General features: G+C 44.0%; 5 non-coding genes across 5 annotated transcripts; all 5 read right to left on the bottom strand.

Annotated features, from left to right (window-relative positions):
- Positions 1–2314: 2314 nt before the first annotated feature.
- On the bottom strand, positions 2315–2421 carry LOC138560796 (U6 spliceosomal RNA). The gene has a single exon (XR_011299262.1). It is a non-coding gene; the product is annotated as a U6 spliceosomal RNA (small nuclear RNA).
- A 5336-nt stretch (positions 2422–7757) lies between these two features.
- Positions 7758–7864, bottom strand: LOC138560795 (U6 spliceosomal RNA). Its single transcript, XR_011299261.1, has one exon. It is a non-coding gene; the product is annotated as a U6 spliceosomal RNA (small nuclear RNA).
- A 5351-nt stretch (positions 7865–13215) lies between these two features.
- LOC138560784 (U6 spliceosomal RNA) lies at positions 13216–13322 on the bottom strand. The gene has a single exon (XR_011299249.1). It is a non-coding gene; the product is annotated as a U6 spliceosomal RNA (small nuclear RNA).
- Positions 13323–18656: 5334 nt separating this feature from the next.
- LOC138560772 (U6 spliceosomal RNA) lies at positions 18657–18763 on the bottom strand. Its single transcript, XR_011299238.1, has one exon. It is a non-coding gene; the product is annotated as a U6 spliceosomal RNA (small nuclear RNA).
- Positions 18764–24091: 5328 nt separating this feature from the next.
- On the bottom strand, positions 24092–24198 carry LOC138560761 (U6 spliceosomal RNA). Its single transcript, XR_011299227.1, has one exon. It is a non-coding gene; the product is annotated as a U6 spliceosomal RNA (small nuclear RNA).
- Positions 24199–27235: the final 3037 nt, after the last annotated feature.

Below are 27235 nucleotides of genomic sequence, written 5' to 3'. Positions count from 1 at the left end.
GATATGGCAAACGTTTGACCAAACACCATTTAGATGTCGGATGGTATGGAATTAAGCGGCAAACAGCAATACATCAGCATTCTTTGCTGCTTTATTGATCTGGTCCTAAAGGGTTTGGTTTAATGCCAATTATATTTAAAGATAAAAAGATTCATGCTCAACGGTGCTTGCAAATCGACACCCCTCTCCCCATCACGATGGCTGGGTGATGCAAGAGTGAGAGCATCACAGCAGACCCAGAGACATGAGAAACACTCTGTACCTCTGAGTGCATGTGGGCCCATGGCTGGATCAAGGACAAGGCAAGAATAGGAGATGGCTTAAGGTGTCAGCACCCAGGCTGCCCCATTGCGCACTGCCAGCAACAGATGTTGGACCATCCTTTAAGAGATTCTGAGGCTTATTTCAATGTTAACTTTGCTGCTGATTAAAGGATTGCTCAACCTTCGACCCGCGTCTAGTTTGCTTGGCTAAGCCCTGAAAATCTTTTACAGCTTGTATTGGTGGGAGTTTATCAAGAGCAACGGGATATGAGGCATGTGTGCCACAAAATGCAGGTCTATGATCTTTTATTTGAAAGCCACTTTGGAAAACCCTACTGAGAACAAAAGGATTACACAAAAGGAAAGGGGGTCAGGGGGGCAAGGGATAGCACATCTGAATGTGAGTCATTTAATTGTAAGTCCAAATCCTACGCGTTTCGACATTTTTCCAGGCTTTTTGTTTCAGTTCTTAACAGATCCACTCCTATGTACCTCTGTGCTTTCAACAGAGTTTTCATTGTAATGGAGGGACATACAGTATGCCTTAAACATGCCTGGGCAGGGAAGACTATGTAAAAGCAAGAGTAGCAGACAGCTTAATAAATCATCAGCAGGACCCTCTAGACCTTCCCCAAAAAACATAACATGATTTCTATGCATGTATGTGCGTTGAACAGCACAAGTAATTTGGTTAATGTCAGTGGATAAATGTCACTTTCCCACAGCGCAGACAAAATCACTTGTACAGGCCCCTTCTGCAAAAGCATTACCGCTGTAGAAAGCAGTGAAAAGGTGAGGCAGTGTGCAGTCCCCCCACCCCCGACCCTGATCGGCCACGATCGGCCAAGGACCTCTCTATAAGAGCTGAGGGTGGAATTTTTCTGGACCTCAGTAACTTAGGGAGACATGGCTAAAGGGATCCTCAATCAACGGCCCAGCTTTTGCTCTGTGGCCTGTCCGAATATGTCTGTTCTCCAAATTACCTGCCGCTGCCCAGGTGTCAGATGGTGAGATGGAATGACCTCCCAGGAAGCATACTGGCAGATGATTTGCATAGGCACACCCCCTATCCCTCTCTCTTAGCCCTGCTTACTCCACAGTAGCAAGTATCTGGGGAAAATATAGTGGTCGAGGTGGGGTAGCAGTAACTAGCAACTCTGAGAAAGTAAATCTGGGACACTTGGCGACCTGTGGGGAACAACTGCAGAGCTCAGTGCCCAGAAGTTTGTGGCACAGGGAGGAGGTCTGTTGGATTTCAGTAACTTGGAGACATGCAACCTGGTCGGGAGTGCTTCAGGTCTCCTTCCTTGCATGTTCCAAGCAACTCAACAAAGCATCAACAGGCTGAGATACCAACCACAGAGCCCCTTTCCACTTGATTAAAAGGCTAAAATCTTTTCCATGCAAATACACAGCCCCCAAATACCATATTTTCTTTGTTTTCTCTCTCTCTCCTCCCTGTCTCCTTCCCTCGCTCCCTCCCACCCTCCCGCACTCTCTCTTCCCCCCAGCCCCTCTCCCTCTCCCTACCATTAATTTTAAGTTTTCATGCACTGCAGCACATTGTGGCAATGGTATTTCACAATGGGACTGTTTGAAAGTTACAGAAATCAAAAAAGAAATCAACCAACTAAAAGCAGCCAAACCCGGAGTACACTGCTCAGCCCCATTTAAAGATTAAGGCCCAGAAGCAAGTAAAGCTGTAGTTCAGAGCGATATTTGCAAATAGCACCTTAAAGCAGTTTACGCTGGAGTGCACAACAAGGGGGAAAGTGATAATACTGAGTTTGGTAGAATGGGATAAAAAAAAACAAAAGAAGCGTGCCACTTGGAAAAGTACAAGTCAAGAAATTGAAGGGGACGGGGCTGTTCATTCAGTCAAGAGGACTCACAAGTAAAAGGCTCCTGAGGCATTAGTGTTGAATTTGGCGCAAAATGCATTGTGTTGTCGTGTAATATGAATGAACATACAATTTCAATCTTCAATAAAGAAAGATCTATTAAAAAATCAACACTTGCAAATTAAGAAAGTTTCTGTCCAGTCATGTTCCAAAAATAGTGAATGCTTTACGAATGTGCGTGTCATCCTTTAGAGCAGGGGCCGATTTAAATTTCCCATTATCATTCCAATATTAGTACATGTGTTGCAGAAGCAAGCGCAAAGGGAGAGTCAATCAAACCATTGATTAGGACCTCTGGTCAAAGGTTTGCCATACCAAATGTCCTTATTTCAGAGGGCAGAAAGTCCAAACACCATTTAGATATCGGGTGGTATGAAATGAAGAGGCAAACAACAACGAATAAGCATTCTTTGCTGCTGTATTGATCTGGCCCTAAAGGGTTTTAGTTTAATGCCAATTATATTTAAAGATATAAAGATTAATGGTCCAGGGTGCTTGCAAAATGAAAACCCCCTCCCCATCACAATGGCTGGGTCATACAAGCCTGAGAGCATCACAATAGACCCAATAGACATGAGAAAAACTCGGTACCTCTGAGTGTATGTGGGCCCATGGCTGTATCAAGGACAAGGCAAAAACAGGAGGTGGCTTAAGGAGTCAGCACCAGAGGCTGTCCGATTGAGCCCTGTAAGCAACAGATGTTGGACCATCCTATAAAGGATTCTGAGGCTGATTTCAATTTTAACTTTGCTGCTGATTTAAGGATTGCTCAACCTTCGACCCACGTCTAGTTTGCTTGGATAAGCCCTGGAAATCTTTTACAGCTTGTACTGGTGGGAGATGATGTGACTTTATCAACTGCAACGGGATATGAGGCATGTGTGCCACAAAAAGCAGGTCTAGGATTTTTTTATAAGAAAGCCGCTTTAAGAAGGGAACTTTGGGCAACCCCACTGAGAGCAAAAGTATTACACAAAAGGTAAGGGGGTCAGTGGGTCAACTGATACAATAAACTAACTCACAGTCAAATGTGCTAAGTCCAAATACTACCTGTTTCTACATTTTCCAGGCTTTTTGTCTCATTTCTTAACAGATCCATTCCTATGTACCTCTGTGCTTTCAACAGAGTTTTCATTGTAAGGGAGGGACATACAGTATACCTTAAACATTCCTGGGCAGGGAAGACTCTATGTAAAAGCAAGAGTAGCAGACAGCTTAAAAGAATCATCAGCAGGACCCTCTAGATCTTCCCCAAAAAACATAACATTATTTCTCTGCATGCATGTGCGTTGAACAGCGCAAGTAGTTTGGTTAATGTCAGTGGATAAATGTCACTTTCCCACAGCGCAGAACAAAATCACTTGTACAGGCCCCTTCTGCAAAAGCATTACCACTGTAGAAAGCAGTGAAGGTGAGGCAGTGTGCAGTCACCTCCGACACTTCCCTCCTCTGATCGGCCACGATCGGCCAAGGACCTCTCTATGAGAGCTGAGGGTGGAATTTTCTGGACCTCTGTAACTTGTGGAGACATGGCAAAAGGGATCCTCAATCAACAGCTCAGCCTTTGCTTTGTGGCCTGTCCGTATATATCTGTTCTCCAAATTACCTGCCGCTGCCCAGGTGTCAGCTGGTGAGATGGAATGACCTCCCAGGTAGGATCCTGGCAGATGATTTGCATAGGCAAACCCCCTCGCTCTCTTTCTTACCCCTGCTTACTCCACAGTAGCAAGTATCTGGGCAAAATATAGTGGTCGAGGTAGGGTAGCAGTAACTAGCAACTCTGAGAAAGTAAATCTGGGGAGCTTGGCGACTTGTGGGGAACAACTGCAGAGCTCATCTCCCAGAACTTTGTGGCACGGGGAGAAGGTCTGTGGGATTTCAGTAACTTGGAGACATGCAACCTGGTCGGGAGTGCTTCAGGTCTCCTTCCTTGCATGTTCCAAGCAACTTAACAAAGCATCAACAGGCTGCCATGCCAGCCACAGAGCCCCTTTCCACATGATTAAAAGCCTAAAATCTTTTCCATGCAAACACATAGCCACCGAAAACCATATTTTCTTTGTTTTCTCTCTCTCTGTCTCTCTCTCCTCCCTCCCTCCCCCATAACCCCCCCCTCCCTACCATTCATTTTAAGTTTTCCTGCACTGCAGCACATTGTGACAATGGTATTTCACAATGGGACTGTTTGAAAGTTACAGAAATAAAAAAAGAATTAACCAACTAAAAGCAGCCAAATCCGGAGTACACTGCTAAGCCACAATTAAAGATTAAGGCCTAGAAGCAAGTAAAGCTGTAGTTCAGAGCGATGTTTGCAAATAGCTCCTTAAAGCAGTTGACGCTGGAGTGCACAACAAGAGGAAAAGTGATAATACTGAGTTTGGTAGAATGGGATAAAAAACAAAAGCAGCGTGCCACTTCTAAAAGTACAAGTCAAGAAATTGAAGGAGATGGGGCTGTTCATTCAGTCAATAGGACTCACAAGTAAAAGTCTCCCGAGGCATTAGTGTTGAATTTGGCCCAAAATGTATTGTGTTGTCGTGTATTATGTATGAAAATACAATTTCAATCTTCATTAAAAAAAGATGTATTAAAAAATAAATACTTGCAGATTAAGAAAGTTTCTGTCCTGTCGTGTGCCAAAAATAGTGAATGCTTTACGAATGTGCGTGTCATCCTTTGAAGCAGGGGCCAATTCTATTTTCCCATTTTCATTCCAATATTAGTACATGTTTTGCTGAGGTACATAGGAATGGATCTGTTAAGAAATTAAACAAAAAGCCTGGAAAAATGTTGAAACAGGTAGGATTTGGACTTACAATAAACGGACTCACAGTCAGATGTGCTATCCCTTGACCCACTGACCCGCTTACCTTTTGTGTAATCCTTTTGCTCTCAGCAGTGTTGTCCAAAGTTCCCTACTTAAAGAGACTTTCTTATAAAAAAAGATCCTAGACATGTTTTTTATGGCCCACATGCCTCATATCCCGTTGCTCTTGATAAACTCACATCATCTCCCACCAATACAAGCTGTAAAAGATGTCAAGGGCATAGCCAAGGAAATTAGACGTGGGCCGAAGGTTGAGCAATCCTTAAATCAGCAGCAAAAATAACATTGAAATCAGCTTCAGAATCTCTTAAAGGATGGGCCAACACTGGTTGCTTGCAGGGCGCAATCGGGCTGACGCCTTAAGGCAAGCGCAAAGGGAGAGCCAACCAAACCATTGATTAGGACCTCTGGACTTTCTGCTCTTTAACATAAGGACATTTGATATGGCAAACGTTTGACCAAACACCATTTAGATGTCGGATGGTATGGAATTAAGCGGCAAACAGCAATACATCAGCATTCTTTGCTGCTTTATTGATCTGGTCCTAAAGAGTTTGGTTTAATGCCAATTATATTTAAAGATAAAAAGATTCATGCTCAACGGTGCTTGCAAATCGACACCCCTCTCCCCATCACGATGGCTGGGTGATGCAAGAGTGAGAGCATCACAGCAGACCCAGAGACATGAGAAACACTCTGTACCTCTGAGTGCATGTGGGCCCATGGCTGGATCAAGGACAAGGCAAGAATAGGAGATGGCTTAAGGTGTCAGCACCCAGGCTGCCCCATTGCGCACTGCCAGCAACAGATGTTGGACCATCCTTTAAGAGATTCTGAGGCTTATTTCAATGTTAACTTTGCTGCTGATTAAAGGATTGCTCAACCTTCGACCCGCGTCTAGTTTGCTTGGCTAAGCCCTGAAAATCTTTTACAGCTTGTATTGGTGGGAGATGATGTGAGTTTATCAAGAGCAACGGGATATGAGGCATGTGTGCCACAAAATGCAGGTCTATGATCTTTTATTTGAAAGCCACTTTGGAAAACCCTACTGAGAACAAAAGGATTACACAAAAGGAAAGGGGGTCAGGGGGGCAAGGGGGCAAGGGATAGCACATCTGAATGTGAGTCAGTTAATTGTAAGTCCAAATCCTACGCGTTTCGACATTTTTCCAGGCTTTTTGTTTCAGTTCTTAACAGATCCACTCCTATGTACCTCTGTGCTTTCAACAGAGTTTTCATTGTAATGGAGGGACATACAGTATGCCTTAAACATGCCTGGGCAGGGAAGACTATGAAAAAGCAAGAGTAGCAGACAGCTTAATAAATCATCAGCAGGACCCTCTAGACCTTCCCCAAAAAACATAACATGATTTCTATGCATGTATGTGCGTTGAACAGCGCAAGTAATTTGGTTAATGTCAGTGGATAAATGTCACTTTCCCACAGCGCAGACAAAATCACTTGTACAGGCCCCTTCTGCAAAAGCATTACCGCTGTAGAAAGCAGTGAAAAGGTGAGGCAGTGTGCAGTCCCCCCACCCCCGACCCTGATCGGCCACGATCGGCCAAGGACCTCTCTATAAGAGCTGAGGGTGGAATTTTTCTGGACCTCAGTAACTTAGGGAGACATGGCTAAAGGGATCCTCAATCAACGGCCCAGCTTTTGCTCTGTGGCCTGTCCGAATATGTCTGTTCTCCAAATTACCTGCCGCTGCCCAGGTGTCAGATGGTGAGATGGAATGACCTCCCAGGAAGCATACTGGCAGATGATTTGCATAGGCACACCCCCTCTCCCTCTCTCTTAGCCCTGCTTACTCCACAGTAGCAAGTATCTGGGGAAAATATAGTGGTCGAGGTGGGGTAGCAGTAACTAGCAACTCTGAGAAAGTAAATCTGGGACACTTGGCGACCTGTGGGGAACAACTGCAGAGCTCAGTGCCCAGAAGTTTGTGGCACAGGGAGGAGGTCTGTTGGATTTCAGTAACTTGGAGACATGCAACCTGGTCGGGAGTGCTTCAGGTCTCCTTCCTTGCATGTTCCAAGCAACTCAACAAAGCATCAACAGGCTGAGATACCAACCACAGAGCCCCTTTCCACTTGATTAAAAGGCTAAAATCTTTTCCATGCAAATACATAGCCCCCAAATACCATATTTTCTTTGTTTTCTCTCTCTCTCCTCCCTGTCTCCTTCCCTCGCTCCCTCCCACCCTCCCGCACTCTCTCTTCCCCCCAGCCCCTCTCCCTACCATTAATTTTAAGTTTTCATGCACTGCAGCACATTGTGGCAATGGTATTTCACAATGGGACTGTTTGAAAGTTACAGAAATCAAAAAAGAAATCAACCAACTAAAAGCAGCCAAACCCGGAGTACACTGCTCAGCCCCATTTAAAGATTAAGGCCCAGAAGCAAGTAAAGCTGTAGTTCAGAGCGATATTTGCAAATAGCACCTTAAAGCAGTTTACGCTGGAGTGCACAACAAGGGGGAAAGTGATAATACTGAGTTTGGTAGAATGGGATAAAAAAAAACAAAAGAAGCGTGCCACTTGTAAAAGTACAAGTCAAGAAATTGAAGGGGACGGGGCTGTTCATTCAGTCAAGAGGACTCACAAGTAAAAGGCTCCTGAGGCATTAGTGTTGAATTTGGCGCAAAATGCATTGTGTTGTCGTGTAATATGAATGAACATACAATTTCAATCTTCAATAAAGAAAGATCTATTAAAAAATCAACACTTGCAAATTAAGAAAGTTTCTGTCCAGTCATGTTCCAAAAATAGTGAATGCTTTACGAATGTGCGTGTCATCCTTTAGAGCAGGGGCCGATTTAAATTTCCCATTATCATTCCAATATTAGTACATGTGTTGCAGAAGCAAGCGCAAAGGGAGAGTCAATCAAACCATTGATTAGGACCTCTGGTCAAAGGTTTGCCATACCAAATGTCCTTATTTCAGAGGGCAGAAAGTCCAAACACCATTTAGATATCGGGTGGTATGAAATGAAGAGGCAAACAACAACGAATAAGCATTCTTTGCTGCTGTATTGATCTGGCCCTAAAGGGTTTTAGTTTAATGCCAATTATATTTAAAGATATAAAGATTAATGGTCCAGGGTGCTTGCAAAATGAAAACCCCCTCCCCATCACAATGGCTGGGTCATACAAGCCTGAGAGCATCACAATAGACCCAATAGACATGAGAAAAACTCGGTACCTCTGAGTGTATGTGGGCCCATGGCTGTATCAAGGACAAGGCAAAAACAGGAGGTGGCTTAAGGAGTCAGCACCAGAGGCTGTCCGATTGAGCCCTGTAAGCAACAGATGTTGGACCATCCTATAAAGGATTCTGAGGCTGATTTCAATTTTAACTTTGCTGCTGATTTAAGGATTGCTCAACCTTCGACCCACGTCTAGTTTGCTTGGATAAGCCCTGGAAATCTTTTACAGCTTGTACTGGTGGGAGATGATGTGACTTTATCAACTGCAACGGGATATGAGGCATGTGTGCCACAAAAAGCAGGTCTAGGATTTTTTTATAAGAAAGCCGCTTTAAGAAGGGAACTTTGGGCAACCCCACTGAGAGCAAAAGTATTACACAAAAGGTAAGGGGGTCAGTGGGTCAACTGATACAATAAACTAACTCACAGTCAAATGTGCTAAGTCCAAATACTACCTATTTCTACATATTCCAGGCTTTTTGTCTCATTTCTTAACAGATCCATTCCTATGTATCTCTGTGCTTTCAACAGAGTTTTCATTGTAAGGGAGGGACATACAGTATACCTTAAACATTCCTGGGCAGGGAAGACTCTATGTAAAAGCAAGAGTAGCAGACAGCTTAAAAGAATCATCAGCAGGACCCTCTAGATCTTCCCCAAAAAACATAACATTATTTCTCTGCATGCATGTGCGTTGAACAGCGCAAGTAGTTTGGTTAATGTCAGTGGATAAATGTCACTTTCCCACAGCGCAGAACAAAATCACTTGTACAGGCCCCTTCTGCAAAAGCATTACCACTGTAGAAAGCAGTGAAGGTGAGGCAGTGTGCAGTCACCTCCGACACTTCCCTCCTCTGATCGGCCACGATCGGCCAAGGACCTCTCTATGAGAGCTGAGGGTGGAATTTTCTGGACCTCTGTAACTTGTGGAGACATGGCAAAAGGGATCCTCAATCAACAGCTCAGCCTTTGCTTTGTGGCCTGTCCGTATATATCTGTTCTCCAAATTACCTGCCGCTGCCCAGGTGTCAGCTGGTGAGATGGAATGACCTCCCAGGTAGGATCCTGGCAGATGATTTGCATAGGCAAACCCCCTCGCTCTCTTTCTTACCCCTGCTTACTCCACAGTAGCAAGTATCTGGGCAAAATATAGTGGTCGAGGTAGGGTAGCAGTAACTAGCAACTCTGAGAAAGTAAATCTGGGGAGCTTGGCGACTTGTGGGGAACAACTGCAGAGCTCATCTCCCAGAACTTTGTGGCACGGGGAGAAGGTCTGTGGGATTTCAGTAACTTGGAGACATGCAACCTGGTCGGGAGTGCTTCAGGTCTCCTTCCTTGCATGTTCCAAGCAACTCAACAAAGCATCAACAGGCTGCCATGCCAGCCACAGAGCCCCTTTCCACATGATTAAAAGCCTAAAATCTTTTCCATGCAAACACATAGCCACCGAAAACCATATTTTCTTTGTTTTCTCTCTCTCTGTCTCTCTCTCCTCCCTCCCTCCCTCCCTCCTTCCCATCCCCCATAACCCCCCCCTCCCTACCATTCATTTTAAGTTTTCCTGCACTGCAGCACATTGTGACAATGGTATTTCACAATGGGACTGTTTGAAAGGTACAGAAATAAAAAAAGAATTAACCAACTAAAAGCAGCCAAATCCGGAGTACACTGCTAAGCCACAATTAAAGATTAAGGCCTAGAAGCAAGTAAAGCTGTAGTTCAGAGCGATGTTTGCAAATAGCTCCTTAAAGCAGTTGACGCTGGAGTGCACAACAAGAGGAAAAGTGATAATACTGAGTTTGGTAGAATGGGATAAAAAACAAAAGCAGCGTGCCACTTCTAAAAGTACAAGTCAAGAAATTGAAGGAGATGGGGCTGTTCATTCAGTCAATAGGACTCACAAGTAAAAGTCTCCCGAGGCATTAGTGTTGAATTTGGCCCAAAATGTATTGTGTTGTCGTGTATTATGTATGAAAATACAATTTCAATCTTCATTAAAAAAAGATGTATTAAAAAATAAATACTTGCAGATTAAGAAAGTTTCTGTCCTGTCGTGTGCCAAAAATAGTGAATGCTTTACGAATGTGCGTGTCATCCTTTGAAGCAGGGGCCAATTCTATTTTCCCATTTTCATTCCAATATTAGTACATGTTTTGCTGAGGTACATAGGAATGGATCTGTTAAGAAATGAAACAAAAAGCCTGGAAAAATGTTGAAACAGGTAGGATTTGGATTTACAATAAACGGACTCACAGTCAGATGTGCTATCCCTTGACCCACTGACCCGCTTACCTTTTGTGTAATCCTTTTGCTCTCAGCAGTGTTGTCCAAAGTTCCCTACTTAAAGAGACTTTCTTATAAAAAAAGATCCTAGACATGTTTTTTATGGCCCACATGCCTCATATCCCGTTGCTCTTGATAAACTCACATCATCTCCCACCAATACAAGCTGTAAAAGATGTCAAGGGCATAGCCAAGGAAATTAGACGTGGGCCGAAGGTTGAGCAATCCTTAAATCAGCAGCAAAAATAACATTGAAATCAGCTTCAGAATCTCTTAAAGGATGGGCCAACACTGGTTGCTTGCAGGGCGCAATCGGGCTGACGCCTTAAGGCAAGCGCAAAGGGAGAGCCAACCAAACCATTGATTAGGACCTCTGGACTTTCTGCTCTTTAACATAAGGACATTTGATATGGCAAACGTTTGACCAAACACCATTTAGATGTCGGATGGTATGGAATTAAGCGGCAAACAGCAATACATCAGCATTCTTTGCTGCTTTATTGATCTGGTCCTAAAGGGTTTGGTTTAATGCCAATTATATTTAAAGATAAAAAGATTCATGCTCAACGGTGCTTGCAAATCGACACCCCTCTCCCCATCACGATGGCTGGGTGATGCAAGAGTGAGAGCATCACAGCAGACCCAGAGACATGAGAAACACTCTGTACCTCTGAGTGCATGTGGGCCCATGGCTGGATCAAGGACAAGGCAAGAATAGGAGATGGCTTAAGGTGTCAGCACCCAGGCTGCCCCATTGCGCACTGCCAGCAACAGATGTTGGACCATCCTTTAAGAGATTCTGAGGCTTATTTCAATGTTAACTTTGCTGCTGATTAAAGGATTGCTCAACCTTCGACCCGCGTCTAGTTTGCTTGGCTAAGCCCTGAAAATCTTTTACAGCTTGTATTGGTGGGAGATGATGTGAGTTTATCAAGAGCAACGGGATATGAGGCATGTGTGCCACAAAATGCAGGTCTATGATCTTTTATTTGAAAGCCACTTTGGAAAACCCTACTGCGAACAAAAGGATTACACAAAAGGAAAGGGGGTCAGGGGGGCAAGGGATAGCACATCTGAATGTGAGTCATTTAATTGTAAGTCCAAATCCTACGCGTTTCGACATTTTTCCAGGCTTTTTGTTTCAGTTCTTAACAGATCCACTCCTATGTACCTCTGTGCTTTCAACAGAGTTTTCATTGTAATGGAGGGACATACAGTATGCCTTAAACATGCCTGGGCAGGGAAGACTATGTAAAAGCAAGAGTAGCAGACAGCTTAATAAATCATCAGCAGGACCCTCTAGACCTTCCCCAAAAAACATAACATGATTTCTATGCATGTATGTGCGTTGAACAGCACAAGTAATTTGGTTAATGTCAGTGGATAAATGTCACTTTCCCACAGCGCAGACAAAATCACTTGTACAGGCCCCTTCTGCAAAAGCATTACCGCTGTAGAAAGCAGTGAAAAGGTGAGGCAGTGTGCAGTCCCCCCACCCCCGACCCTGATCGGCCACGATCGGCCAAGGACCTCTCTATAAGAGCTGAGGGTGGAATTTTTCTGGACCTCAGTAACTTAGGGAGACATGGCTAAAGGGATCCTCAATCAACGGCCCAGCTTTTGCTCTGTGGCCTGTCCGAATATGTCTGTTCTCCAAATTACCTGCCGCTGCCCAGGTGTCAGATGGTGAGATGGAATGACCTCCCAGGAAGCATACTGGCAGATGATTTGCATAGGCACACCCCCTATCCCTCTCTCTTAGCCCTGCTTACTCCACAGTAGCAAGTATCTGGGGAAAATATAGTGGTCGAGGTGGGGTAGCAGTAACTAGCAACTCTGAGAAAGTAAATCTGGGACACTTGGCGACCTGTGGGGAACAACTGCAGAGCTCAGTGCCCAGAAGTTTGTGGCACAGGGAGGAGGTCTGTTGGATTTCAGTAACTTGGAGACATGCAACCTGGTCGGGAGTGCTTCAGGTCTCCTTCCTTGCATGTTCCAAGCAACTCAACAAAGCATCAACAGGCTGAGATACCAACCACAGAGCCCCTTTCCACTTGATTAAAAGGCTAAAATCTTTTCCATGCAAATACACAGCCCCCAAATACCATATTTTCTTTGTTTTCTCTCTCTCTCCTCCCTGTCTCCTTCCCTCGCTCCCTCCCACCCTCCCGCACTCTCTCTTCCCCCCAGCCCCTCTCCCTCTCCCTACCATTAATTTTAAGTTTTCATGCACTGCAGCACATTGTGGCAATGGTATTTCACAATGGGACTGTTTGAAAGTTACAGAAATCAAAAAAGAAATCAACCAACTAAAAGCAGCCAAACCCGGAGTACACTGCTCAGCCCCATTTAAAGATTAAGGCCCAGAAGCAAGTAAAGCTGTAGTTCAGAGCGATATTTGCAAATAGCACCTTAAAGCAGTTTACGCTGGAGTGCACAACAAGGGGGAAAGTGATAATACTGAGTTTGGTAGAATGGGATAAAAAAAAACAAAAGAAGCGTGCCACTTGGAAAAGTACAAGTCAAGAAATTGAAGGGGACGGGGCTGTTCATTCAGTCAAGAGGACTCACAAGTAAAAGGCTCCTGAGGCATTAGTGTTGAATTTGGCGCAAAATGCATTGTGTTGTCGTGTAATATGAATGAACATACAATTTCAATCTTCAATAAAGAAAGATCTATTAAAAAATCAACACTTGCAAATTAAGAAAGTTTCTGTCCAGTCATGTTCCAAAAATAGTGAATGCTTTACGAATGTGCGTGTCATCCTTTAGAGCAGGGGCCGATTTAAATTTCCCATTATCATTCCAATATTAGTACATGTGTTGCAGAAGCAAGCGCAAAGGGAGAGTCAATCAAACCATTGATTAGGACCTCTGGTCAAAGGTTTGCCATACCAAATGTCCTTATTTCAGAGGGCAGAAAGTCCAAACACCATTTAGATATCGGGTGGTATGAAATGAAGAGGCAAACAACAACGAATAAGCATTCTTTGCTGCTGTATTGATCTGGCCCTAAAGGGTTTTAGTTTAATGCCAATTATATTTAAAGATATAAAGATTAATGGTCCAGGGTGCTTGCAAAATGAAAACCCCCTCCCCATCACAATGGCTGGGTCATACAAGCCTGAGAGCATCACAATAGACCCAATAGACATGAGAAAAACTCGGTACCTCTGAGTGTATGTGGGCCCATGGCTGTATCAAGGACAAGGCAAAAACAGGAGGTGGCTTAAGGAGTCAGCACCAGAGGCTGTCCGATTGAGCCCTGTAAGCAACAGATGTTGGACCATCCTATAAAGGATTCTGAGGCTGATTTCAATTTTAACTTTGCTGCTGATTTAAGGATTGCTCAACCTTCGACCCACGTCTAGTTTGCTTGGATAAGCCCTGGAAATCTTTTACAGCTTGTACTGGTGGGAGATGATGTGACTTTATCAACTGCAACGGGATATGAGGCATGTGTGCCACAAAAAGCAGGTCTAGGATTTTTTTATAAGAAAGCCGCTTTAAGAAGGGAACTTTGGGCAACCCCACTGAGAGCAAAAGTATTACACAAAAGGTAAGGGGGTCAGTGGGTCAACTGATACAATAAACTAACTCACAGTCAAATGTGCTAAGTCCAAATACTACCTGTTTCTACATTTTCCAGGCTTTTTGTCTCATTTCTTAACAGATCCATTCCTATGTACCTCTGTGCTTTCAACAGAGTTTTCATTGTAAGGGAGGGACATACAGTATACCTTAAACATTCCTGGGCAGGGAAGACTCTATGTAAAAGCAAGAGTAGCAGACAGCTTAAAAGAATCATCAGCAGGACCCTCTAGATCTTCCCCAAAAAACATAACATTATTTCTCTGCATGCATGTGCGTTGAACAGCGCAAGTAGTTTGGTTAATGTCAGTGGATAAATGTCACTTTCCCACAGCGCAGAACAAAATCACTTGTACAGGCCCCTTCTGCAAAAGCATTACCACTGTAGAAAGCAGTGAAGGTGAGGCAGTGTGCAGTCACCTCCGACACTTCCCTCCTCTGATCGGCCACGATCGGCCAAGGACCTCTCTATGAGAGCTGAGGGTGGAATTTTCTGGACCTCTGTAACTTGTGGAGACATGGCAAAAGGGATCCTCAATCAACAGCTCAGCCTTTGCTTTGTGGCCTGTCCGTATATATCTGTTCTCCAAATTACCTGCCGCTGCCCAGGTGTCAGCTGGTGAGATGGAATGACCTCCCAGGTAGGATCCTGGCAGATGATTTGCATAGGCAAACCCCCTCGCTCTCTTTCTTACCCCTGCTTACTCCACAGTAGCAAGTATCTGGGCAAAATATAGTGGTCGAGGTAGGGTAGCAGTAACTAGCAACTCTGAGAAAGTAAATCTGGGGAGCTTGGCGACTTGTGGGGAACAACTGCAGAGCTCATCTCCCAGAACTTTGTGGCACGGGGAGAAGGTCTGTGGGATTTCAGTAACTTGGAGACATGCAACCTGGTCGGGAGTGCTTCAGGTCTCCTTCCTTGCATGTTCCAAGCAACTCAACAAAGCATCAACAGGCTGCCATGCCAGCCACAGAGCCCCTTTCCACATGATTAAAAGCCTAAAATCTTTTCCATGCAAACACATAGCCACCGAAAACCATATTTTCTTTGTTTTCTCTCTCTCTGTCTCTCTCTCCTCCCTCCCTCCCCCATAACCCCCCCCTCCCTACCATTCATTTTAAGTTTTCCTGCACTGCAGCACATTGTGACAATGGTATTTCACAATGGGACTGTTTGAAAGTTACAGAAATAAAAAAAGAATTAACCAACTAAAAGCAGCCAAATCCGGAGTACACTGCTAAGCCACAATTAAAGATTAAGGCCTAGAAGCAAGTAAAGCTGTAGTTCAGAGCGATGTTTGCAAATAGCTCCTTAAAGCAGTTGACGCTGGAGTGCACAACAAGAGGAAAAGTGATAATACTGAGTTTGGTAGAATGGGATAAAAAACAAAAGCAGCGTGCCACTTCTAAAAGTACAAGTCAAGAAATTGAAGGAGATGGGGCTGTTCATTCAGTCAATAGGACTCACAAGTAAAAGTCTCCCGAGGCATTAGTGTTGAATTTGGCCCAAAATGTATTGTGTTGTCGTGTATTATGTATGAAAATACAATTTCAATCTTCATTAAAAAAAGATGTATTAAAAAATAAATACTTGCAGATTAAGAAAGTTTCTGTCCTGTCGTGTGCCAAAAATAGTGAATGCTTTACGAATGTGCGTGTCATCCTTTGAAGCAGGGGCCAATTCTATTTTCCCATTTTCATTCCAATATTAGTACATGTTTTGCTGAGGTACATAGGAATGGATCTGTTAAGAAATGAAACAAAAAGCCTGGAAAAATGTTGAAACAGGTAGGATTTGGACTTACAATAAACGGACTCACAGTCAGATGTGCTATCCCTTGACCCACTGACCCGCTTACCTTTTGTGTAATCCTTTTGCTCTCAGCAGTGTTGTCCAAAGTTCCCTACTTAAAGAGACTTTCTTATAAAAAAAGATCCTAGACATGTTTTTTATGGCCCACATGCCTCATATCCCGTTGCTCTTGATAAACTCACATCATCTCCCACCAATACAAGCTGTAAAAGATGTCAAGGGCATAGCCAAGGAAATTAGACGTGGGCCGAAGGTTGAGCAATCCTTAAATCAGCAGCAAAAATAACATTGAAATCAGCTTCAGAATCTCTTAAAGGATGGGCCAACACTGGTTGCTTGCAGGGCGCAATCGGGCTGACGCCTTAAGGCAAGCGCAAAGGGAGAGCCAACCAAACCATTGATTAGGACCTCTGGACTTTCTGCTCTTTAACATAAGGACATTTGATATGGCAAACGTTTGACCAAACACCATTTAGATGTCGGATGGTATGGAATTAAGCGGCAAACAGCAATACATCAGCATTCTTTGCTGCTTTATTGATCTGGTCCTAAAGAGTTTGGTTTAATGCCAATTATATTTAAAGATAAAAAGATTCATGCTCAACGGTGCTTGCAAATCGACACCCCTCTCCCCATCACGATGGCTGGGTGATGCAAGAGTGAGAGCATCACAGCAGACCCAGAGACATGAGAAACACTCTGTACCTCTGAGTGCATGTGGGCCCATGGCTGGATCAAGGACAAGGCAAGAATAGGAGATGGCTTAAGGTGTCAGCACCCAGGCTGCCCCATTGCGCACTGCCAGCAACAGATGTTGGACCATCCTTTAAGAGATTCTGAGGCTTATTTCAATGTTAACTTTGCTGCTGATTAAAGGATTGCTCAACCTTCGACCCGCGTCTAGTTTGCTTGGCTAAGCCCTGAAAATCTTTTACAGCTTGTATTGGTGGGAGATGATGTGAGTTTATCAAGAGCAACGGGATATGAGGCATGTGTGCCACAAAATGCAGGTCTATGATCTTTTATTTGAAAGCCACTTTGGAAAACCCTACTGAGAACAAAAGGATTACACAAAAGGAAAGGGGGTCAGTGGGTCAAGGGATAGCACATCTGAATGTGAGTCAGTTAATTGTAAGTCCAAATCCTACGCGTTTCGACATTTTTCCAGGCTTTTTGTTTCAGTTCTTAACAGATCCATTCCTATGTACCTCTGTGCTTTCAACAGAGTTTTCATTGTAAAGGAGGGACATACAGTATGCCTTAAACATGCCTGGGCAGGGAAGACTATGTAAAAGCAAGAGTAGCAGACAGCTTAATAAATCATCAGCAGGACCCTCTAGACCTTCCCCAAAAAACATAACATGATTTCTATGCATGTATGTGCGTTGAACAGCACAAGTAATTTGGTTAATGTCAGTGGATAAATGTCACTTTCCCACAGCGCAGACAAAATCACTTGTACAGGCCCCTTCTGCAAAAGCATTACCGCTGTAGAAAGCAGTGAAAAGGTGAGGCAGTGTGCAGTCCCCCCACCCCCGACCCTGATCGGCCACGATCGGCCAAGGACCTCTCTATAAGAGCTGAGGGTGGAATTTTTCTGGACCTCAGTAACTTAGGGAGACATGGCTAAAGGGATCCTCAATCAACGGCCCAGCTTTTGCTCTGTGGCCTGTCCGAATATGTCTGTTCTCCAAATTACCTGCCGCTGCCCAGGTGTCAGATGGTGAGATGGAATGACCTCCCAGGAAGCATACTGGCAGATGATTTGCATAGGCACACCCCCTATCCCTCTCTCTTAGCCCTGCTTACTCCACAGTAGCAAGTATCTGGGGAAAATATAGTGGTCGAGGTGGGGTAGCAGTAACTAGCAACTCTGAGAAAGTAAATCTGGGACACTTGGCGACCTGTGGGGAACAACTGCAGAGCTCAGTGCCCAGAAGTTTGTGGCACAGGGAGGAGGTCTGTTGGATTTCAGTAACTTGGAGACATGCAACCTGGTCGGGAGTGCTTCAGGTCTCCTTCCTTGCATGTTCCAAGCAACTCAACAAAGCATCAACAGGCTGAGATACCAACCACAGAGCCCCTTTCCACTTGATTAAAAGGCTAAAATCTTTTCCATGCAAATACACAGCCCCCAAATACCATATTTTCTTTGTTTTCTCTCTCTCTCCTCCCTGTCTCCTTCCCTCGCTCCCTCCCACCCTCCCGCACTCTCTCTTCCCCCCAGCCCCTCTCCCTCTCCCTACCATTAATTTTAAGTTTTCATGCACTGCAGCACATTGTGGCAATGGTATTTCACAATGGGACTGTTTGAAAGTTACAGAAATCAAAAAAGAAATCAACCAACTAAAAGCAGCCAAACCCGGAGTACACTGCTCAGCCCCATTTAAAGATTAAGGCCCAGAAGCAAGTAAAGCTGTAGTTCAGAGCGATATTTGCAAATAGCACCTTAAAGCAGTTTACGCTGGAGTGCACAACAAGGGGGAAAGTGATAATACTGAGTTTGGTAGAATGGGATAAAAAAAAACAAAAGAAGCGTGCCACTTGGAAAAGTACAAGTCAAGAAATTGAAGGGGACGGGGCTGTTCATTCAGTCAAGAGGACTCACAAGTAAAAGGCTCCTGAGGCATTAGTGTTGAATTTGGCGCAAAATGCATTGTGTTGTCGTGTAATATGAATGAACATACAATTTCAATCTTCAATAAAGAAAGATCTATTAAAAAATCAACACTTGCAAATTAAGAAAGTTTCTGTCCAGTCATGTTCCAAAAATAGTGAATGCTTTACGAATGTGCGTGTCATCCTTTAGAGCAGGGGCCGATTTAAATTTCCCATTATCATTCCAATATTAGTACATGTGTTGCAGAAGCAAGCGCAAAGGGAGAGTCAATCAAACCATTGATTAGGACCTCTGGTCAAAGGTTTGCCATACCAAATGTCCTTATTTCAGAGGGCAGAAAGTCCAAACACCATTTAGATATCGGGTGGTATGAAATGAAGAGGCAAACAACAACGAATAAGCATTCTTTGCTGCTGTATTGATCTGGCCCTAAAGGGTTTTAGTTTAATGCCAATTATATTTAAAGATATAAAGATTAATGGTCCAGGGTGCTTGCAAAATGAAAACCCCCTCCCCATCACAATGGCTGGGTCATACAAGCCTGAGAGCATCACAATAGACCCAATAGACATGAGAAAAACTCGGTACCTCTGAGTGTATGTGGGCCCATGGCTGTATCAAGGACAAGGCAAAAACAGGAGGTGGCTTAAGGAGTCAGCACCAGAGGCTGTCCGATTGAGCCCTGTAAGCAACAGATGTTGGACCATCCTATAAAGGATTCTGAGGCTGATTTCAATTTTAACTTTGCTGCTGATTTAAGGATTGCTCAACCTTCGACCCACGTCTAGTTTGCTTGGATAAGCCCTGGAAATCTTTTACAGCTTGTACTGGTGGGAGATGATGTGACTTTATCAACTGCAACGGGATATGAGGCATGTGTGCCACAAAAAGCAGGTCTAGGATTTTTTTATAAGAAAGCCGCTTTAAGAAGGGAACTTTGGGCAACCCCACTGAGAGCAAAAGTATTACACAAAAGGTAAGGGGGTCAGTGGGTCAACTGATACAATAAACTAACTCACAGTCAAATGTGCTAAGTCCAAATACTACCTGTTTCTACATTTTCCAGGCTTTTTGTCTCATTTCTTAACAGATCCATTCCTATGTACCTCTGTGCTTTCAACAGAGTTTTCATTGTAAGGGAGGGACATACAGTATACCTTAAACATTCCTGGGCAGGGAAGACTCTATGTAAAAGCAAGAGTAGCAGACAGCTTAAAAGAATCATCAGCAGGACCCTCTAGATCTTCCCCAAAAAACATAACATTATTTCTCTGCATGCATGTGCGTTGAACAGCGCAAGTAGTTTGGTTAATGTCAGTGGATAAATGTCACTTTCCCACAGCGCAGAACAAAATCACTTGTACAGGCCCCTTCTGCAAAAGCATTACCACTGTAGAAAGCAGTGAAGGTGAGGCAGTGTGCAGTCACCTCCGACACTTCCCTCCTCTGATCGGCCACGATCGGCCAAGGACCTCTCTATGAGAGCTGAGGGTGGAATTTTCTGGACCTCTGTAACTTGTGGAGACATGGCAAAAGGGATCCTCAATCAACAGCTCAGCCTTTGCTTTGTGGCCTGTCCGTATATATCTGTTCTCCAAATTACCTGCCGCTGCCCAGGTGTCAGCTGGTGAGATGGAATGACCTCCCAGGTAGGATCCTGGCAGATGATTTGCATAGGCAAACCCCCTCGCTCTCTTTCTTACCCCTGCTTACTCCACAGTAGCAAGTATCTGGGCAAAATATAGTGGTCGAGGTAGGGTAGCAGTAACTAGCAACTCTGAGAAAGTAAATCTGGGGAGCTTGGCGACTTGTGGGGAACAACTGCAGAGCTCATCTCCCAGAACTTTGTGGCACGGGGAGAAGGTCTGTGGGATTTCAGTAACTTGGAGACATGCAACCTGGTCGGGAGTGCTTCAGGTCTCCTTCCTTGCATGTTCCAAGCAACTCAACAAAGCATCAACAGGCTGCCATGCCAGCCACAGAGCCCCTTTCCACATGATTAAAAGCCTAAAATCTTTTCCATGCAAACACATAGCCACCGAAAACCATATTTTCTTTGTTTTCTCTCTCTCTGTCTCTCTCTCCTCCCTCCCTCCCCCATAACCCCCCCCTCCCTACCATTCATTTTAAGTTTTCCTGCACTGCAGCACATTGTGACAATGGTATTTCACAATGGGACTGTTTGAAAGTTACAGAAATAAAAAAAGAATTAACCAACTAAAAGCAGCCAAATCCGGAGTACACTGCTAAGCCACAATTAAAGATTAAGGCCTAGAAGCAAGTAAAGCTGTAGTTCAGAGCGATGTTTGCAAATAGCTCCTTAAAGCAGTTGACGCTGGAGTGCACAACAAGAGGAAAAGTGATAATACTGAGTTTGGTAGAATGGGATAAAAAACAAAAGCAGCGTGCCACTTCTAAAAGTACAAGTCAAGAAATTGAAGGAGATGGGGCTGTTCATTCAGTCAATAGGACTCACAAGTAAAAGTCTCCCGAGGCATTAGTGTTGAATTTGGCCCAAAATGTATTGTGTTGTCGTGTATTATGTATGAAAATACAATTTCAATCTTCATTAAAAAAAGATGTATTAAAAAATAAATACTTGCAGATTAAGAAAGTTTCTGTCCTGTCGTGTGCCAAAAATAGTGAATGCTTTACGAATGTGCGTGTCATCCTTTGAAGCAGGGGCCAATTCTATTTTCCCATTTTCATTCCAATATTAGTACATGTTTTGCTGAGGTACATAGGAATGGATCTGTTAAGAAATGAAACAAAAAGCCTGGAAAAATGTTGAAACAGGTAGGATTTGGACTTACAATAAACGGACTCACAGTCAGATGTGCTATCCCTTGACCCACTGACCCGCTTACCTTTTGTGTAATCCTTTTGCTCTCAGCAGTGTTGTCCAAAGTTCCCTACTTAAAGAGACTTTCTTATAAAAAAAGATCCTAGACATGTTTTTTATGGCCCACATGCCTCATATCCCGTTGCTCTTGATAAACTCACATCATCTCCCACCAATACAAGCTGTAAAAGATGTCAAGGGCATAGCCAAGGAAATTAGACGTGGGCCGAAGGTTGAGCAATCCTTAAATCAGCAGCAAAAATAACATTGAAATCAGCTTCAGAATCTCTTAAAGGATGGGCCAACACTGGTTGCTTGCAGGGCGCAATCGGGCTGACGCCTTAAGGCAAGCGCAAAGGGAGAGCCAACCAAACCATTGATTAGGACCTCTGGACTTTCTGCTCTTTAACATAAGGACATTTGATATGGCAAACGTTTGACCAAACACCATTTAGATGTCGGATGGTATGGAATTAAGCGGCAAACAGCAATACATCAGCATTCTTTGCTGCTTTATTGATCTGGTCCTAAAGAGTTTGGTTTAATGCCAATTATATTTAAAGATAAAAAGATTCATGCTCAACGGTGCTTGCAAATCGACACCCCTCTCCCCATCACGATGGCTGGGTGATGCAAGAGTGAGAGCATCACAGCAGACCCAGAGACATGAGAAACACTCTGTACCTCTGAGTGCATGTGGGCCCATGGCTGGATCAAGGACAAGGCAAGAATAGGAGATGGCTTAAGGTGTCAGCACCCAGGCTGCCCCATTGCGCACTGCCAGCAACAGATGTTGGACCATCCTTTAAGAGATTCTGAGGCTTATTTCAATGTTAACTTTGCTGCTGATTAAAGGATTGCTCAACCTTCGACCCGCGTCTAGTTTGCTTGGCTAAGCCCTGAAAATCTTTTACAGCTTGTATTGGTGGGAGATGATGTGAGTTTATCAAGAGCAACGGGATATGAGGCATGTGTGCCACAAAATGCAGGTCTATGATCTTTTATTTGAAAGCCACTTTGGAAAACCCTACTGAGAACAAAAGGATTACACAAAAGGAAAGGGGGTCAGTGGGTCAAGGGATAGCACATCTGAATGTGAGTCAGTTAATTGTAAGTCCAAATCCTACGCGTTTCGACATTTTTCCAGGCTTTTTGTTTCAGTTCTTAACAGATCCATTCCTATGTACCTCTGTGCTTTCAACAGAGTTTTCATTGTAAAGGAGGGACATACAGTATGCCTTAAACATGCCTGGGCAGGGAAGACTATGTAAAAGCAAGAGTAGCAGACAGCTTAATAAATCATCAGCAGGACCCTCTAGACCTTCCCCAAAAAACATAACATGATTTCTATGCATGTATGTGCGTTGAACAGCGCAAGTAATTTGGTTAATGTCAGTGGATAAATGTCACTTTCCCACAGCGCAGACAAAATCACTTGTACAGGCCCCTTCTGCAAAAGCATTACCGCTGTAGAAAGCAGTGAAAAGGTGAGGCAGTGTGCAGTCCCCCCACCCCCGACCCTGATCGGCCACGATCGGCCAAGGACCTCTCTATAAGAGCTGAGGGTGGAATTTTTCTGGACCTCAGTAACTTAGGGAGACATGGCTAAAGGGATCCTCAATCAACGGCCCAGCTTTTGCTCTGTGGCCTGTCCGAATATGTCTGTTCTCCAAATTACCTGCCGCTGCCCAGGTGTCAGATGGTGAGATGGAATGACCTCCCAGGAAGCATACTGGCAGATGATTTGCATAGGCACACCCCCTCTCCCTCTCTCTTAGCCCTGCTTACTCCACAGTAGCAAGTATCTGGGGAAAATATAGTGGTCGAGGTGGGGTAGCAGTAACTAGCAACTCTGAGAAAGTAAATCTGGGACACTTGGCGACCTGTGGGGAACAACTGCAGAGCTCAGTGCCCAGAAGTTTGTGGCACAGGGAGGAGGTCTGTTGGATTTCAGTAACTTGGAGACATGCAACCTGGTCGGGAGTGCTTCAGGTCTCCTTCCTTGCATGTTCCAAGCAACTCAACAAAGCATCAACAGGCTGAGATACCAACCACAGAGCCCCTTTCCACTTGATTAAAAGGCTAAAATCTTTTCCATGCAAATACATAGCCCCCAAATACCATATTTTCTTTGTTTTCTCTCTCTCTCCTCCCTGTCTCCTTCCCTCGCTCCCTCCCACCCTCCCGCACTCTCTCTTCCCCCCAGCCCCTCTCCCTACCATTAATTTTAAGTTTTCATGCACTGCAGCACATTGTGGCAATGGTATTTCACAATGGGACTGTTTGAAAGTTACAGAAATCAAAAAAGAAATCAACCAACTAAAAGCAGCCAAACCCGGAGTACACTGCTCAGCCCCATTTAAAGATTAAGGCCCAGAAGCAAGTAAAGCTGTAGTTCAGAGCGATATTTGCAAATAGCACCTTAAAGCAGTTTACGCTGGAGTGCACAACAAGGGGGAAAGTGATAATACTGAGTTTGGTAGAATGGGATAAAAAAAAACAAAAGAAGCGTGCCACTTGTAAAAGTACAAGTCAAGAAATTGAAGGGGACGGGGCTGTTCATTCAGTCAAGAGGACTCACAAGTAAAAGGCTCCTGAGGCATTAGTGTTGAATTTGGCGCAAAATGCATTGTGTTGTCGTGTAATATGAATGAACATACAATTTCAATCTTCAATAAAGAAAGATCTATTAAAAAATCAACACTTGCAAATTAAGAAAGTTTCTGTCCAGTCATGTTCCAAAAATAGTGAATGCTTTACGAATGTGCGTGTCATCCTTTAGAGCAGGGGCCGATTTAAATTTCCCATTATCATTCCAATATTAGTACATGTGTTGCAGAAGCAAGCGCAAAGGGAGAGTCAATCAAACCATTGATTAGGACCTCTGGTCAAAGGTTTGCCATACCAAATGTCCTTATTTCAGAGGGCAGAAAGTCCAAACACCATTTAGATATCGGGTGGTATGAAATGAAGAGGCAAACAACAACGAATAAGCATTCTTTGCTGCTGTATTGATCTGGCCCTAAAGGGTTTTAGTTTAATGCCAATTATATTTAAAGATATAAAGATTAATGGTCCAGGGTGCTTGCAAAATGAAAACCCCCTCCCCATCACAATGGCTGGGTCATACAAGCCTGAGAGCATCACAATAGACCCAATAGACATGAGAAAAACTCGGTACCTCTGAGTGTATGTGGGCCCATGGCTGTATCAAGGACAAGGCAAAAACAGGAGGTGGCTTAAGGAGTCAGCACCAGAGGCTGTCCGATTGAGCCCTGTAAGCAACAGATGTTGGACCATCCTATAAAGGATTCTGAGGCTGATTTCAATTTTAACTTTGCTGCTGATTTAAGGATTGCTCAACCTTCGACCCACGTCTAGTTTGCTTGGATAAGCCCTGGAAATCTTTTACAGCTTGTACTGGTGGGAGATGATGTGACTTTATCAACTGCAACGGGATATGAGGCATGTGTGCCACAAAAAGCAGGTCTAGGATTTTTTTATAAGAAAGCCGCTTTAAGAAGGGAACTTTGGGCAACCCCACTGAGAGCAAAAGTATTACACAAAAGGTAAGGGGGTCAGTGGGTCAACTGATACAATAAACTAACTCACAGTCAAATGTGCTAAGTCCAAATACTACCTATTTCTACATATTCCAGGCTTTTTGTCTCATTTCTTAACAGATCCATTCCTATGTATCTCTGTGCTTTCAACAGAGTTTTCATTGTAAGGGAGGGACATACAGTATACCTTAAACATTCCTGGGCAGGGAAGACTCTATGTAAAAGCAAGAGTAGCAGACAGCTTAAAAGAATCATCAGCAGGACCCTCTAGATCTTCCCCAAAAAACATAACATTATTTCTCTGCATGCATGTGCGTTGAACAGCGCAAGTAGTTTGGTTAATGTCAGTGGATAAATGTCACTTTCCCACAGCGCAGAACAAAATCACTTGTACAGGCCCCTTCTGCAAAAGCATTACCACTGTAGAAAGCAGTGAAGGTGAGGCAGTGTGCAGTCACCTCCGACACTTCCCTCCTCTGATCGGCCACGATCGGCCAAGGACCTCTCTATGAGAGCTGAGGGTGGAATTTTCTGGACCTCTGTAACTTGTGGAGACATGGCAAAAGGGATCCTCAATCAACAGCTCAGCCTTTGCTTTGTGGCCTGTCCGTATATATCTGTTCTCCAAATTACCTGCCACTGCCCAGGTGTCAGCTGGTGAGATGGAATGACCTCCCAGGTAGGATCCTGGCAGATGATTTGCATAGGCAAACCCCCTCGCTCTCTTTCTTACCCCTGCTTACTCCACAGTAGCAAGTATCTGGGCAAAATATAGTGGTCGAGGTAGGGTAGCAGTAACTAGCAACTCTGAGAAAGTAAATCTGGGGAGCTTGGCGACTTGTGGGGAACAACTGCAGAGCTCATCTCCCAGAACTTTGTGGCACGGGGAGAAGGTCTGTGGGATTTCAGTAACTTGGAGACATGCAACCTGGTCGGGAGTGCTTCAGGTCTCCTTCCTTGCATGTTCCAAGCAACTCAACAAAGCATCAACAGGCTGCCATGCCAGCCACAGAGCCCCTTTCCACATGATTAAAAGCCTAAAATCTTTTCCATGCAAACACATAGCCACCGAAAACCATATTTTCTTTGTTTTCTCTCTCTCTGTCTCTCTCTCCTCCCTCCCTCCCCCATAACCCCCCCCTCCCTACCATTCATTTTAAGTTTTCCTGCACTGCAGCACATTGTGACAATGGTATTTCACAATGGGACTGTTTGAAAGTTACAGAAATAAAAAAAGAATTAACCAACTAAAAGCAGCCAAATCCGGAGTACACTGCTAAGCCACAATTAAAGATTAAGGCCTAGAAGCAAGTAAAGCTGTAGTTCAGAGCGATGTTTGCAAATAGCTCCTTAAAGCAGTTGACGCTGGAGTGCACAACAAGAGGAAAAGTGATAATACTGAGTTTGGTAGAATGGGATAAAAAACAAAAGCAGCGTGCCACTTCTAAAAGTACAAGTCAAGAAATTGAAGGAGATGGGGCTGTTCATTCAGTCAATAGGACTCACAAGTAAAAGTCTCCCGAGGCATTAGTGTTGAATTTGGCCCAAAATGTATTGTGTTGTCGTGTATTATGTATGAAAATACAATTTCAATCTTCATTAAAAAAGATGTATTAAAAAATAAATACTTGCAGATTAAGAAAGTTTCTGTCCTGTCGTGTGCCAAAAATAGTGAATGCTTTACGAATGTGCGTGTCATCCTTTGAAGCAGGGGCCAATTCTATTTTCCCATTTTCATTCCAATATTAGTACATGTTTTGCTGAGGTACATAGGAATGGATCTGTTAAGAAATGAAACAAAAAGCCTGGAAAAATGTTGAAACAGGTAGGATTTGGACTTACAATAAACGGACTCACAGTCAGATGTGCTATCCCTTCACCCACTGACCCGCTTACCTTTTGTGTAATCCTTTTGCTCTCAGCAGTGTTGTCCAAAGTTCCCTACTTAAAGAGACTTTCTTATAAAAAAAGATCCTAGACATGTTTTTTATGGCCCACATGCCTCATATCCCGTTGCTCTTGATAAACTCACATCATCTCCCACCAATACAAGCTGTAAAAGATGTCAAGGGCATAGCCAAGGAAATTAGACGTGGGCCGAAGGTTGAGCAATCCTTAAATCAGCAGCAAAAATAACATTGAAATCAGCTTCAGAATCTCTTAAAGGATGGGCCAACACTGGTTGCTTGCAGGGCGCAATCGGGCTGACGCCTTAAGGCAAGCGCAAAGGGAGAGCCAACCAAACCATTGATTAGGACCTCTGGACTTTCTGCTCTTTAACATAAGGACATTTGATATGGCAAACGTTTGACCAAACACCA

This window comes from Ambystoma mexicanum, unplaced genomic scaffold (genome assembly GCF_040938575.1).
Source record: "Ambystoma mexicanum isolate Mex_15411 unplaced genomic scaffold, UKY_AmexF1_1 Mex_scaf48, whole genome shotgun sequence".
Taxonomy (NCBI): Eukaryota; Metazoa; Chordata; class Amphibia; order Caudata; family Ambystomatidae; genus Ambystoma; species Ambystoma mexicanum.
Note: the sequence above shows the minus strand (reverse complement) of the source record. Positions and strands in the feature narration are given on the sequence as shown.